This window comes from Xenopus laevis, chromosome 2L, assembly GCF_017654675.1.
Source record: "Xenopus laevis strain J_2021 chromosome 2L, Xenopus_laevis_v10.1, whole genome shotgun sequence".
In the NCBI taxonomy this organism is placed as follows: Eukaryota; Metazoa; Chordata; class Amphibia; order Anura; family Pipidae; genus Xenopus; species Xenopus laevis.
Window position 1 is genome coordinate 61,875,713 of NC_054373.1, and position 17,481 is coordinate 61,893,193.

The following is a 17,481-nucleotide window of genomic DNA, read 5'->3' on the forward strand; positions in this document are numbered from 1 at the left end:
ATAAATATAAATGCAGGGCTGTCTTGGGCCTACCACTGCTATGGTCTATGCCAGGTTTCTAATTTGTCACAAGGTGCAGAGTACATCAATGTCCCAGATGCAAGTGCTGGGTGAATGAATAAAGTGGTATAATTTTGCACCACCTTGCATCTGGGCCATTGGAAAATGACCCCCTATGTGTATAAATGTGTACAATAAGTATAAATACAAAATCACTGCTAATAGTTCCAAAAAACATTTTTCAGGCCTGCTGAATCAAAGGTGTCTGTACCCAAAATGGAAAAAATAGAAAGATATCCCGATAGCTCAAAGCAGTTTTATTTAAAAAAAAATAGCTATCATTGTTTCCATAAATAAAACACTACAGGACAAAATAGGATATTAATAATTTGTTGTTTTTCTTTAAACTTTGCAAGGCCTGAAGCATAGAACAGGAAAATTAGTGTATACGAATGCAGCTGAAAAAGCACTGCTGCATGGCTTGCTAGTCTCTCCAAGTGTTACTTCTCTGTTGTTATTGTGTAAATATGATCCAGTAAGCCACATTTTCAGCAATACTTTCATGTACATAACCACATAGTATTTCTGCTTTTCCCATCTTATGCACATTTTAATTCAATATTTATCTTCTTCAGTAAAGCATGTCAAATGGATTTTCAACTACATTTTCAAGACTGACCTTTCTCAATATTGTGATTGTTATAAGGTTCATCACTCACCCTGTTGCAACGTTCAATGGAAAAAGTGCAGTATCCATGTTTCGTGGATAAATGCAGGAAAAATTATATATGAATTTATTTTTTGTGATGAATGCAGATGGTTTTGGGCTTATGTACAAACTATTGTTGTAAGTTATATGAGTTGAATTCTCCTATTAAAAAATGAAAGTATTAATCAGACTACATTAGTAAACTGCATTTATTAATATTAGGTTTTATTTGTACTGTGCTAACTTATTCTTGATAACTTATCATTCATATAAGTCCCTGCTGACTTTCACATTTGGAGGCACATTTATTAATGGTCGAATTTCGAATTCATTTGAGTTTTTTTAAAAGCCTATTAAATTTGAATGCACTTGAAATTCGACTGGGGGGTTACTTATATTTAAATTCTACTGACCAACACGAAAACTCGTTTAGAATTTGAATAGACTTGAATCGAATTTGACTAAACTTGAATGCCAGGAAGGCTAGTAACATGTCCAAATTGGTCCCTGGACCTCTCCCATTGATTAATGGCTAATAGACAAATTCGAGTTCTTAAAGGGCCTGAGTATGATAAATCTCGAAATTCGAATTAAAACTCGAATCAAGTTTGGATAATTCACAATTTGAATTTGAGAGTTTGACCATAAAAAAAAATTGAAAAATCTAATTCGAATTTTCAATTCGACCCTTAATAGATCTGCCCCCTAGTGTGGATATTATATAAGCAATATAATCATAATGCTTTGCTGTAAAAATGCCCATAGACTCCAATGTATTGTAAAAATAATTAAAAAAAATAATTGCGAGGCTTGAAAGAATTTGTGAATTTTCAGTGAAACAGGACAGACTCGCCCATCACTAGACTGGCCATTCATCTGTAGTGCTTATTTTTGTCAGAGCATCCAGCCTTGTGTTTTGGTACAACAGTATATTGCTAGGTATAATTCAGTAATGTGTCCCAGCAGATCAAACTGCCTTGAAGACTCACCCTTATCTGATGTGTCACTGTACAGAAAATTGTACCTGTATTAAACCTCAGCCCTTCTATTTGGGTAAAACACGCAACATGTTTCGCACTCTTTGTCAAGCGTTCATGCAACATACTTAATAGAGTGCTGTTGCCTTGTCATTTGCCAGTATATATGTACCCTACCTCTCACCAGAATGGAGTGCAAAAATCTTTCCTTTTCCCATAGTACATTGGTGTTCCCTTGGATGCCCCTTAGCTTGCATGCCATTTAGACATTTAACATTGGGAACACCAACGGGTGTGCACTGGGACCCTGTACTTAGAACATGCCTGTGGCAGGCAATAAGAACAGGGCCACACTTTATCCACAGAATTGCACTTTTCATCCTGAGGGACACAACTCCAGCACTTGTGCCGATGGGATTAACAACTGAGCATTGCATGTTTTGGAAGGCTGAGTACTGTTTATCAATTTTAGTAACCTCATACTCTAGGTCAGTGATCCCCAACCAGGGGCTTGAGACCAACAGGGTGCTCATCACCCTTTTTTGATGTTTTTCGCAGTGGCCTAAAGTAGATGCTTATTTTTATAATACAGGCTTATTCCAAACAGAAGCTCTTGTAGGCTGGTATTCTACGAGTCTATCAAATCAAGCCAATAACAGCAGTGCCAGGCACCCTAGACATACCAGCTGGCCACCTCACCCTCCCCATGCAGACAATAGACATATATCCATTTTGTGAAGCAATGTTATTCAATGCTTTTATGCACTTGGATTATAGTAAACTCACCGTTTTAATGTTACCACAATCTCCTGCCCCTATGTGCCACAAAATACCCAAGAATGAGATATTATCCAAGTATGGAGTAAGTTTGCAGTTTGGATTATTCAGAGCATAACTGGAAGAGTCATATCCATTTTTCTCCATCTGACATCTTGGCATCCGCAAAACCATGTTATAGTTGCATGTAATTTCTGGTAGTGGGTTTTGCTCTACAAACACACAGAAGGAAGTCAGAATAATAACTGAGTCATCAAGGGAAGAATAAAAGTATAATACCCACAGTTATAGTTATATCTTATCAACATGCAAGCACAAATGCACACTAGTAAATTCAGTTTAAATTAGGGATGCACCTAATCCACTTTTTTAGGATTCAGCCAAATTCTGAATCCATTGTGAAAGGTTTGACTGAATACCGAACCCTAATTTGCATATGTAAATTATGGAAACAAGGAGAAAAGAACCATGCACGCAATGTGGGGCTAAAAAATTTTGAGTTCCTTGTTTGTATGATGAAAAGTCACATGATTTTTTGGATTGGGATTCTGTTCGGCCAGGCACTTTGATTCGGCCTGAAAAAGGTCCTTTGAATCTAGATTCAGCATCCCTAGTTTAAATAGCATGAGCTGCATATGTTCAATACAGTAGCTTCCTAGAGTATTGTCAATAGATATTCAGAAACTAATTCACCATGAATTCTGGTTCAGAGAAAGTGTTTACCTGTTTCAGAGTACTTTGAAGGATTACAATCACAACTATTGGTTGTAGTGTTGCAGGTCTCATCCGAAACGCATGATGGACAGAGTGTAAAAACTAAAGTAAGAGACATAAGAATTGCAAATACACATGAAGTATAAGGCAGTGCAAGCTCATCTCATCATGATTCCAAGCATATTTGCCCATATCTGTAGGGGTTTGATAATACTATTCCTTCTACTAATACATCTGATGTTCAGAGTATGTTCTAAATATAACATAGTCTTAATGTAACAAAACTTTTGCCCAATGTAAAAGCCTTTGTAAGTAAAAGTTTTGCAGTGAGGGTTGCTTAGCTATAAAAGTATAGGTAGGATGAAGGATTTACCTTCACCCTATCTATGCAAATGGGACTAGTTTGTTGCTAGTTTATCTCATGTCATGATATTCCATCTGAGAATCTAGTATAGTACATGTTAGTATAATTCAACAGTGTGAAACAATTCCTTTGCCTTTTCCTGCTCTCTGCCAATGTTAATTTGTGCTGGAAAGAGAGTAATCACCAGTAGGTAACCACACGTTAGCTATGATAACTGAACTGAACTTGATGTTTAATATTATGCTTAGTAGGACCCTAGAAAAGAAACCCAGAACGAATTATCTTGGGAAAGTATATTCTGAACATTTCCTTCACCTTCCTTATTTTATTTTTGTAGTTGGAATTCAATATTTTCTCTTATGAATATCAAAGAAAATTGTAATTTCAATAAAGAAAACAAACTGGCACTTCATACTGTATGAAAATGCATAAGCATATTTTTTCACAAGAAGACTGGACTATTGGTATCAGTTAATATCACCATATTACCTGTAGTAAAGCTGCACAGAATAAGGAAGAATTCCAGATATAACTTCATTTTCACAGGCTGTGGAGACATATAGATTGCAACTATTAATTGTTGGCAGCCTACACTAAAGAATGTAAGCAAAATAGATATGTTGGGATTCGCTGGTGAATATTACATTGCTTATTACTGCTAATCAAGGTTAGAGTTAACTCCTGCTTGGAGTTTTGTTAAATGATTTGTTAAATTTTATTACATAAACTGCATATGTTTGCAAAAGCCATTTATTTGCAGACTAAAATCAGTAAAAAATTAAAACAAATTCTAATTTTTTTTTCAAATGGGGTCACTTTTTGAAAACAAATGCTAAACAAATGCTTTGTAAGGCTATGCATTTATTGTTATTGCTACTTATGATTACTCATTTTTCTATTCAGGCCCTCTTCTATTAATTTTCCAGTATCTTATTCAAATTAGAGCATGGTTGCTAGGGTAATTTGGATCCTAGCAACCAGATTGCAAACTGGAAATCTGATGAATAAAAATCTAAATAACTCAAAACCACAAATAATAAAAAATGAAAACAAATTGCAAATTGTCTAAGAATATCAGTGTCTACATAATACTAAAAGTTAATTTAAACGTGAACAACTCCTTTACTCTAATTCAATTAAAACCTCTGGACCAATAGTTTACAATTATAATTTCACACATAAAACTGTAAATGGGACAAGTTCAGGGGTAGAAAAATATCATTGCTGTTTTTTTGTTCTTAGTTAAACTTTCTTTTATGCTATAATTTACATTTATATATATATATATATATATATATATATATATATATATATATATATATATATATATATATATATATATATATATATATAGTTATATTATGGTAGCCCATATCTAAGTAAACCAGTACAATAAGGAAACCAGAACGTTCACAAACTGGAATAAAAGATCAATACTCCCCTGTAGTTGGTGAATGTATCTGCTATATTTTAGCTGGGACATATACTGTAAAGCCATACTCAATTTATTATACCTTTCCTTTCCCATAAAAACATATACAGTAGTGGAACTATAAAGGCAGAGATGGCTCATACCCTAAAAAAGGACTTGAGTTAAGTATGGTAAAATACAAAAACAATAATAAATTATAATGATAGCTTTAAAATGTGAAAATAGTGATGTTTTGTATATCATGCACCACTGCACATAGAGCTTATCAATTAATGAGGCACAAGTTCTAAGTTACCATGTAGTTCATGCTTGAATATAAAATCAGCTTGTATTGCTAAGGCACAGCCATACACAATTTCACCAACTGCCTAGGGAGTGGTTTTATGAGCCATTTATTGGAATGACTCATTAATGCTTTTTGCTAGAGTGTATTCACTATTTTATATATTTTTTTTTTATTTTGTAATCTAATATAAACTCTCATAATTTTAACTTTCTAAAGCTAAAATTGTAACATAGTATCCCTTGCTTTGGTGTATTTAGCTTTTGTTGGAATCAGAACATTCCCCTTGGAATGACTAAAAGTATCCCCAATTTTCACGAGTTCTGAATTTGCCAAGTTTCTAAGCATCCACCAGCCACCATTTCAATGCTTAACATTGCTGGTCTACTAACTCACAGCTACCAATCAGCAAGTAGTATTTACTTGACACACTTTTTTAAACAAACATCTTACAGTATTGTAAATGGTCCTCAGTTTGTTTCCCTTCAGAATTTTCAATAAACAATGAATAATAAATAAAGAATTTGTGATCTACACTGATATTTTGCTTTGCTGGGGATAAATACATTAGTACTGGAAGTAAAGTACTGGCAATAATCACCTATAATAAAAAAAACAAAATTACTGATGAGTTCTAGAAGTAACCTACTGCTACTACACTACCAAAAGGTGCTTCCATTCTTTTCTGTTACAATTTCGGTGCTCTGCCTCAGAATGGTGTGCCAAAACATAGCAGTCTCTAGATGATTGAATTTGTTCGACAGACCCTAAAAATATAGCTAATACCAACAGTAAATATGTCTACCAACCTTTAATTACACAATAGTTTTAAATTATTATTTAATGTTAAACAGTGTCCTCACCTTTCTGCTTGATTACCAGTCTCTGTAGAAATATTTAGGATCTGAGCTACTGTAGGTGCTCATTGACATCTTATTGAGGGGGGGGGGAATATCACTCTTTGGTGGACAAGTTTGGAGGCACATTTGGAGGCACATTGCTGCTGTGCCATTATCGCTATTTGTTGGGCATTATCTGCTTATTGAGATCTAGTTTCAAGTCAAATAAAGCCTAAATAAAGTATGACCTATTTTACCTTGGTTTACCGGCAGGAGAAGGTACGCACATATGAACATGTGTAAATGACAGTGAAAAGAAATATGCACATTTCCATCTCTGATGTACATACTACATTAAGGGGCAGATTTATCATGGGTCGAATTTAGAGGTCATGGGAGTTTGTAAAAACTCCCATAATGTCCCATTAACTCGAAATTTGAAAAAAATTACCAATTGAAATTTATCAAAAAATTCAAATTTTTCAAACTTGGGTAAATGGGATCGACCCTTCCTAAAAATCAAGGGGCCCCCATAGGCTAAAACAGCAATTCGGCAGGTTTAAGGAGGCGAATAGTGAATTTGAATTATTAAAGGGCTGGTACATAATAAATTTCAAAAATCTAATTTTTTAAAAAACTCGAATTGAATTTTAACCATTCCCTATTTGAATTCCACTTAAAAAAATTCTAAATCAAAAATTTTCATTTTCACTTCGACCCTTGATAAATTTGCCCCTAAAGCATGCTATCATCCCGAAATCTCCCTTGTTTAAACATTTGCTTCATTTTTTATTAATTTGCATGTTGCACTTCTATAATTACATTAATGCAGTTATAAATAAATGATATGCCACTGTGGATTTGTTTCCTTTGCCTAACTTAGATTCCATGCTAATTTATCCTAAAAAGGGCAACTTAACCAAACATTTATAATTTTGATATTCATAAATCTATGTATATGAATACTTTACCCTTGATATAGATGAAGAAATGAGTTCCGATGCTTTTAGATGCTGGTCTCAGTAAATGGTATAAGCAACCTCTTCCTAAAATAATGTGCTATAAATACTGAGGATAAATGGGAAGGGGTGTGTTTTAGTAAAAAAAATATATATATATATATTTACATAATATTATATACAAACCTAAAGCATAGCCAATCTGTCATTATCAAATGAAAAAATGGGGGATGGGGCTATGTGGAATTCAAGATTAAACAGCAGAGAATATTTGACTTTAGTGCTGGAGGGCCCAAACAGTTGATTGACTGCAAACATCTTAAAATTCCCTTTAAAAATTAATTTGCATACTTGTCCCGCAATGTCAAAGACATATTTTAATAATTTCATCTTTGATATATTTTGTAAATCCTATTCAGAAACGTAAAAAAAAAATCTTAATCTTAATAGGTAACTAAAAGAATCATAAAAGTCTTTACCACTTCAGGCTACCTCATTGCAGTAAACAAATGTAGGGTCCTATCAAAAGTCCCTTCTCTATACCCTTACTTATACCTCTTAGATTTAAAGTAGCAGGAATAAGAACGTGGCTGGTTTTTCCCATTTTCCAATTGTGCTGTACAAAAATTGATGGTTGGCTGGTCCTTTTGGTACAGGGTTTTCATGTAGTTTCCTCCTACTTCTAGTGCTTTTAATCCATATTTCTATGAGTAAAATAAAAACAGTTGCCTAAGTGCACCCACATATTAAAATCTATCAATATATTCAATTGCATTGTTAACGGAGTTACAATTTTCTATAGTTTTATCATTTTAATTTTTTTTTACTTTCTGCAAGTGCATCTATGCAATTATTTGTGTTCCTCAAGGTTTTTAATTTTGCCCTTAGTGAGGCCTTATTTTCTGTCCAAATTTGAACAGACACTGGTTACTGATTCTCTTTTCAGTTGTTTGTTTTTTAATGGGTCATTCACCTAGTGCCACAGTTCGCATTAACCGCATGAAATGTATATATTTTTTTTAAAGTTTTTGGAAGCTGGTGAAATTTGTAGTGAATTTGCTGTCAATGCAACATGTTGCCATGCTTCCTTAATAAGATCTTAAGAAATAAGAATGTGGCTGGTTTTTCCCATTTTCCAATGGTGCTGTACAAAAATGGATGGTTGGCTGGTCCTATTGGTACAGGGCTTTCATAGAGTTTCCTCCTACTTCTACTGCTATTAATCCATATTTCTATGAGTAAAATAAAAACAGTTGCCTAAGTGCACCCACATATTTAAATCTATCAATATATTCAATTACATTGTGAACGGAGTTACAATTTTCTATAGTTTTATCCATTTCATTTTTTTTATTTTCTGCAAGTGCATCTATGCAATTTTTTGTGTTTCTCTAGGTTTTTAATTTTGCCCTTAATTTGCCCTTATTTTCTGTTCCAATTTGAACAGACACTTGTTACTGGTTCTCTTTTCAGTTGTTTGCTTTTTAAAGGACCAGTAACATCAAAAAATTAAGTTGTTTTAAAGTAATAAAAATATAATGCAGTGTTGCCCTGCACTAGTAAAACTGCTGTGTTTGCTTCAGAAACTCTACTATTGTTTATATAAATAAGCTGCTGTGTAGCCATGGGGGCAGCTATTCAAAGGAGAAAAGGCTCAAGTTACGCAGCAGATAGCAGATAAGATCTGTAGAACATAATGTTGTTATCTGTTATCCACTATTTAACCTGTGCCATATAGCCGTTTTTCAATTTCCGCCATTGCTACTCGACAGCTTGTTTATATGAACTATACTAGTGTTTCTGAAGCAAACAGATCACTTTTACCAGTGCAGGGCAACACTACATGATATTTTCATTACTTTAAAACACTTTCAGTTTTTGGTGTTACTGTTCCTTTAATGGGTCATTCACCTAGTGCCACAGTTCTCATTAAAGGGGTTGTTCACCTTTGAGTTTAGTATGATGTAGAAGGTGATATTCTAAGACAATTTGCCATTGGCTTTCATTTTTTATTAATTGTGGTTTTTGAGTTATTTTGAGTTACTTTTTATTCAGCAGCTCTCCAGTTTGCAATTTTCAAGATCCTGCAGCAAGGATGCTACATCCTGGATGTATTTAATATGGTTGCATAGGGTTGTGTCATCTGCAAACACTAATGCATGAATAATTGTATAATATTTGACCCTAAATCATTAATCATTAATCAATAAATAAAAGTGAAACCAATACAGAACCCTATAGAATCCCTAGGTGTCTTGCCAGCTTGGGTATTGAACATATGCAGGTATGAAGATATTGCTCTTCCTCGTGCATAAAACACGTTTATAAAAACTGCAGGATGCTTACACGTGCTTACATTCTTCAAAAAACATGTGCAAGGGTTTTTTGTTTTAATAACAACTATCAAGAAAAGACTGATATGCATTTCTGCATTCCATTCAATGCAGTCATCAAAAAACCTAGATCATGGCAGCATTTGGACTTCAAGGCATAGAGAACTAAGAGTCCATTTAGAATTTGTTTAGATTCAAGCCATAGACGGGGGTCTGCAACCTTTTTTACCCGTGAGCCTCATTCAAATGTAAAAAAGCTGTACCGTAACATAAGCCTGAAAAAAGATCCTGGGGTTGCAAAATAGCCCCTAAGTGGACTGGCAGCCTATATCTGTTTAGCTGTACACATGTTTTTTATGAAACTAAAGCTTGCCTTTAAACCAGGAATTCAAATGTAAGCACCTGCTTTGAGGCCACTGGGAGGAACATTCAATGGGTTGGTGAGCAACATGCTGCTTGTATACCACTGGTTGCTGGTCACTGCCATAGACCATCCATCAGAAGGTGTTGAGTAATTTGAAAATTGGTACAAGGGGGAGGGGATAAATAGCAAGGAGAGAGAGGAAGGGTACAGCTGCACAGCCGAAAAGCCCTTAACCATGTGTGTTAGGAGGAATGATTGCTGGAGAGGGGAATGGTTGAGTATTCCCCTATTGTAGAGTTTGGTCGTAACCTACTTTGGTCCCAAGAGGTAAGGGTTCAATTGAGGTTTACTTTGCGTTTACTTGACCATTTAAATGCAGCAGCATCTGGATGGCTGGCATGGAGGTACCTCGCTCACTCCAGTGGGGTCCTATAGGCTAGCATTTCTGTTGGAGTAATGTATGCAATGTTTGTCATTTTAAACTGTCATTTTACAGTTGTGTTTGATAACATTGTTAATAAAAACTGCAGCCTTTTCAAATTCACTTGGGGCTCATGGTGTTTTTATGATATATATACTGTATATTTATGAGGTATGGTAAGAATGACCAGTTGCCTTGACGATACCCAGGTCATAAAATATACATAAAATACACAGAGAAATTAGACTTTCTGGATGAAAGATCCCCTTATTAGCTACATTTTTTGCAGAGTTATACAGCAAAGATGATGCCCGCAAACTCCAATAGATGAAAATTTTTTTGTCACAACGCCCCGCGAGTCAAAAACATTTTGTCGCCCCTAGACTTCAATGCATTTCGGTGAATTTTCAGCAAAATGGGTCAGGTTTGCCCATCACAATGGCCCTGATGTATTTTAACAGAGAGGAGCACTAGTCTGGGATTGGAGATGTGTGATTATTGTCACAGAGGGGTGCTTAACTAGATGTACTGAGGAATTTTTCCTTTCAATCTCCTTTAAAATGTTTGTTATTTTTTTTCCTTTATCATTATATATATATCAATATCAATCTTATTCATTCTTCATTAAAGAATTCAGCGGGTTAAACCCTGGGGCCGGGGCAAGTGGTGGCTGGGGGGAGGTGGTGTTTGAAGGAAAGTTAAATTTGGTTGTAGTTGGTGGGTGGTTGGCAGCTGGGAGGGGTGGTTTGTGGAATAGGGCCCTAGAAGTCACGCACTGCTGGGTCCTTGGATCTCCAATCTGACACTGAATGAATTTCTCATTTACATTGTGTGTTCCATTTACATTGTGTGTTCCATTTACATTGTGCAGGGCCGGAACTAGGGGTAGGCAGAGTAGGCACGTGCCTAGGGCGCAAATGCTGGGGGGGGCGCCGTACCTCCTCTGTTGCCTAACCCATGTCTGGTCCCCTCTCTCCAACTGTCTTTTGTATTTGCCTGTGTACTTGCGCTTCTGCAAATGCGCACATTGATTCATGCATGCGTGCCACAAGCGGCATCTTGCGCATACGTGCGACCAGCTGGTGACACGACTGGCCAGGTTGCTTAGGTCGCCTGGCCGGCCTGGCCCGGCTCTGACATTGTGTGTCATTTATACTAAGGACCTGACCCCTTGGAGATATTAAAGGCGTTAAAGGTAACATAATTGTGGAAACCTAAATGTTAGGCACCCCCAGTTATTATAATAACTTACCTGATACCCCAGGCTGTTGATACCCCAGGCTGGTGGTCCTGTAAGCATAAAACAGCACAGGCCCAGGGTACTTCTGAGTCAGCATTAGGTCATGGCTTCATTGGAGAAAAAAGAGGCATAAGAAGACAATCGCTCTGTGGTGCCCTCCCCATGTATGTGTAGTTTTCTGCTAATAGGAGCACCGGCCTGGGGTTTCGATTGATTATAATCACTGTGTGTGAGTGATTAGCCTGATGTGATAGCCTGAGTGACATAAATGGGAATACACAGATTTATTTACATAGCTGTTTAAAGTGTATTATTATTAAAGTGTATTTATGCTCTAGGATTTATTGACTTTCATTAATCAAGTCAAGCTGTATACATAACTAATATTTTCTTATGCCTTGATTTTAAGGGGTCCTTCAAGAAACTCTAAAATATAGTGATGAAAATTTGTAAAACATTTTTTAAAGTTATTTGCAAATGTCATCCCAATTTAAAGCAGTAATTATCCATTTTTGTTGCCTGTACTTATTCCTGGTTCTGAGCCTTAAAATAACGAGACATATTTGTTAAAAAAAGAGAGACAGATCTCACCGCAGGTCACCAGAGGTAACATCTGCTACCCTCTTTTCCCTTTTAGATTTTTATAGGCATATATAAGATGTATCACATGGCTAAATAGTGTGGTGTAAAAATCCTGCAATAACAGGGGACTTATAAATGTGTCTTCTTTTATATTGCATTCCCCTAAATTTTGGCTACTGAAGTTATACTACTTAGTTATACAGGAGCTAGGGTCCTCTTCAAGGGTCAACGCATGACCCCTAGCTTTCCCCAGTTAAGACACTAAATGCCAGTGTTTAATAATATATAAGATAAGCTCATATGTGCTCAGGGTCCATCTTGCCGAATTTTATCTAAGTCCTGCTTCATTTCCAACACCAACTCCATCTGAGAACGCAGCCCCCTCATTGCCTCCAGCGTGTATAACTAGCACATCTGGATGATGACCTGACCTGACATTCTGTAATAACAACAGTCATACTCCAGGCCACCGCAGGCCTGGAACACCAAACCAGTGTAGGTTCACCCGACCTTCCGGAACAGGTCCGGACTGAGAATTAAAATAGGCCCTGCCATTTCAGGTACACAGAGGCCCAATCAGCCCACATAGAGGCTCAAACAGACCCACCAGCCCACTAAATACTGACTTTCTATGGCACCTTATAGCAGCCCCTCTGGCATTTGCCAGAATCCACAGATTGCCAGTCCGGGCCTGTTCCGGAAAGCCCAGCTGTGAACCCAATGTCTTAACTCAAATTTTTCGAGTTTATTTAAAAAAAAAAATTACATTTTTCAATATTTATTATACTTCCGACCTTGCAAATAGCATGAATCCAAAAATACATCATCTAAAACCTGTTGATGTCGTGTAGAAGTCTATGGCAGAGGTCCCTTGAACCATTTGAAGATGTTTATAGCATTCATGATGTTCGAGTTTTTTTCAGAGGGTTTTGCCAGAAAAACGCAATCAATTCAAGCGATTCAAGTTTTCAATGGAATGCATAAATGCATATCAGTCTTTTCTTGATAGTTGTTATTAAAACAAAAACCCCTTGCACATGTTTGTTTAAGTACTGCACAACAGACTTTATGCATGTGTAAGCATCCTGCAGTTTTGATGAACATGTGTTTTATTCATGAGTAAGAGCAATACCTTCATACCTTCATACCTTCAATACCTAAGCTGGCAAGACACCTAGAGATTCTATAAGGTTCTGTATTGGTTCCACTTTTATTTATGTTTTTTTTGCTGAAATCTCCATCAATTCAGTTGTCAGGTTGTTAACCCTGAACTCGCTAATTCGAGTTTATTCAATTCAAGTTTTTCTTAAGTTAGAAACCATTCCAGTTGTGATTTCATCTTAGTTTATTTGAGGTCTAAAAAAACTCTAAAATTTGAGCTTTGAACCTTTAGTGTAATCACCATGTTTTTTTACATACAATGCACTGAAATTGCGGTCGCCAGGTGGTGTTGAATCTGACACAATTACACTGATGCATCAAAATTGCAGTTGCGCTTGCACTTTGTTACAAATCATACACAGTAGCCCTAAAAATTTCCTATGCCCGGTTTGTTTAATTGTTGTCATTCAGTGGGACGGTTCAGGTGCCCCATATTCTTGCAGCACAACTGCACTGTGACAATTAGCATATGCTGCTGTTAGAACCCTGGAGCTACTACCTGGTTTGGAAGTGGTGGTAGCTTAGGGTTCCCCTGCGACTATACTGCATACTGCATTTAATTTGAAGCAGGAGGCAAGTTTAAGGAAGCGGCACAGAACACAACTATTGAAGTGTAAGGAGTGCATGTTGATGCAAGTACTGCAGTTAGATTTGCAGACCTATAGGTTGTTATTGGCCCCTTATATAAGCTGATCTGCCTTGTTGCTCATTTATCTGAACATTTGACATTTATGTTAGTTCTACAAGGCAAAATTAATTGCAGTTACTACATAACCATGAATATCCTGTAAAATATATTTAGTACCAATGTTGACTGATGTACCCAAGAATGCTTGTATACATCTTGGCTGTTGTTATTTTGGAATGGCAGTCTCAATCAGGGTCCAACTGGCCTGACATGGTACCAGGAAATGTCCTAGCGGACCCAGCTGTAAAATAACGCTCATCAATTCTTTTCATTTTTACATGACAGGTACAGTGTCGATTCTGCACCTCTCCCTTCCACATACCACATACCTTCTACCCCAAATAATACATACACACCACTGGTTTGGAAAGAGATGGCCACAGTTGTTTATTTTAACACAGTAATAAAAATAATTAACATGTATAACATGTTAAACTTTTACCAACCGTTTCTATAACAAACCTTTATAATATTATTCCCCCACCCGTGGGAAAGGGGAATGGGGGTGGGGTGGCTGTACCCCAACTGCCAAGATAGGTTCCTGTTGCATTTCTCCCAAGCCCTAAACCGGGCTGCCTACCTTCCCATGAGGACCCAGGCCTACCAGGATACTTCCACTCACTATGAAATACCCTGGGGTCCTTTTAAAGGTGCCCTCCACCACTGGCGTGGCCGCTTGAAACCTTAAGTGTGGCACGACCCCCCATCCAAGTGACCTAGGGCCTGTTCAATGCCCTTCATAAGGGCCAATGTAAAAAAGGACATGCCCAACACTGACAAGTGCGCTGCGTCCTCTCTATAATACTCTGGCATCTTATTGTCTAGGTTTGTGTGCCGTACCACAATTCCCCCGAACTTTCTCACAAAAGAGGCTATCAACTTGTTCACCTTGCCCCTGCTCTTATCCATTTTGTCCCCATCCCTGGCAAACCTCCAAACCAAACGCGGTATCATCTCAGACCAAAGCAGTATTAAATCCGGGAACAATTGCCAAATTTTATCTAAGTCCTGCTTCTTTTCCAACACGTTCTGTAATAACAACGGCCATACTCCAGGCCACCGCAGGCCTGGAACACCAAACCAGTGTATGTTCACCCGACCTTCTGGAAAGCCCAGCTGCGAACCCAATGTCTTAACTCCCCTTCTAGCCCAGTAGTTGAAAGAATGACCAAGTAGCCACACCAAAATTGCACCACCTGTTAAAACAAAACCATAAGTACATATTTGCACATAAAACAACCCTTTTTTTTCCATACAATGAAGAACATAAGCATTTTCCAAAGAATATTAAATACATCCTCAAAATCAAACCAACCACGTTTAATAACATGAGCTTAAAATCGTAAGTGTTAACAGTAAATGAAACTTCATAGTGCATTCTAGAGCAGCAACCCCGGCCTTTTAAATCCCTGGAACCATCTTGATTCCCATCTTCCTATCTTTTTGACCATGTCATCACCTAAACCCAACGGCGGCACTTCGGTCACTGCTGAATTCTGAATGAATGCATACCAAAGTCGGCCGGCTGCACACCAACTTCTTGCAAGCCTTTTCATAGCACACTCAAAAATCTAAATTGAGTCAGCGGGGACCCGTCCTCGTGAACGTGCAAGGATGTCCCAATGTTGGGCCTCACGTCCAAGTACCTCTCCATGCCCCCCACCGGACAAGCTAACTCGCCATTCATTCTGTACAAAACCACATCCACGCCTTTTCCCCGTACGTCTGTCTTGGACTTACGACGCCATACTTGGACCGAAGAGTCGTTGATGCTCAGGTCCATCACCCCCAATCCTCCTGGCACTTTTTTTCTGCTGCTCACCAACTCGCCCACCCGAAATGTTCCAAAAAAGGCCAGCACAAAAGCCGCTTGGAATAGCAACGTCCCAAAAACTGAACTGCAGCAATGTGACATCACTGCCTGTAGTCTTAAGAGCAATTCAAAGGAAATTGCCCACCTAGTGTTCCGAGAGACCCTTCTCCTCTTAAGGGCATGGATACCCTGCTTGATGAGAAAGTCTTTTGTGTAGTCCCCAGATCCCTCTGGGGACTACTTAAAAAGGAACGCTAAAGCCGCCATGTGCTTCGCGATTACTGCCGCAGACTTGCCGGCCTCCGCCAACCAAGTCACATACCAAATCAACACAGCCCTCCTATCCTCCTTTGAGTGGAAACCACCTGACCATTCCTCCAACTGTTTCCATTCATCCCACACCTTACTATATGCCGCCCATGTCGATTTGGCCACTGACTTTTCCACCAACTCCAATTTCCGTTCCCGAGCTGCCAAAGATGATCTGGGAAATGGGAGCCCTCCTTTTTCATGTCCAGCGCCTCCTGCCAAAACCATTCCCACTGAAAGCGAGAAAGTGCGTCAGCAATGACTTTAATTTCCCCCGCCACATGATGTGCCCTGCACCGAATGTTCAAGTTAAGGCAAGAACCCTAAGCAGCCTAACAACCGGCAGTGAAGATGCTGACCAACTGTTGATCCCATGCACCACACTCATGTTATCCGAAAAGAAGACAATACTCCGGTCGCGCAGCTCAGCCTCCCAAACAAACAACTCCACCACTATCGGGAATAACTCGAGGATCGCCAAGTTCCAGACCAAATCCGAATCAACCCAATCCTTGGGCCATTTTTGCGCACACCACTGCCTGGCTAGGTATGCCCCAAACCCCACGCTCCCAGCCGCGTCAGGAAAATTTGTAGTTCCAACGTTTCTGACGCCTGGAACAGGATGGTACCATTAAAGTCCCTCAAGAATGTGTCCCAAACCTCCAAATCCGCCCGTACCTCCTTGTTAAGCCACACATGGTGGTGGGGCGAGGTCACGCCTGACGTCGCTTGCGCCAATCTCCTACTAAAAACCCTGCTCACTGGTATGACTCGGCAGGCAAAGTTTAACTTCCCTAGTAAAGACTGGATTTTCCGCAAAGTGGGTTTACTAACCAGCATGATCCTGCTGACCTCGTCCCTTAAATCCCGCACTTTGCTGAATGGAAGATGACATTCCCCGGCCAATCCTAAAAACTGCATAGTGGTCGCAGGACCCTCAGTTTTCTCCGTTGCCATAGGAACCCCAAATCGCTCCATAACCTCTTGCAATGTTTGTAAGATGTGGAAGCAAATATCCGTCTTCGCTGGACCCATGCAAAGGAAGTCGTCCAAATAATGGACCACTGTGTGTAAACCTGACTGCTTTCGCACAACCCATTACAAAAATGTGCTAAATGCCTCGAATGTATGCGCAAGAAATGGAGCACCCCATCGGCAAACACAGGTCCACAAAAAAGGCTCCTTCAAACCAGCAACCTAACAAGTGATGGCATTCAGGGTATATGGGGAGAAAGGGAAAAGCGGCCTTAATGTCGGCCTTGGCCATAAGGGCCCCCCAACCTGCCCCCAGTACCATCGCAACAGCTTGGTTGAAGGAAGTATACGAGACTGAACACAAGTCCCTGTCGATATCATCGCTAACCAACCCTCCCTTAGGGTACGACAAGTGGTGTATCAACCGGAATTTCCCGGGGTCTTTTTTGGGGACTACTCCGAGCAGGGAAACCCTCAAATTGCTCAGTGGTGGGCTGGGAGATTGGCCCACCACCCACCCCAACTCCACCTCCTTGGCCAA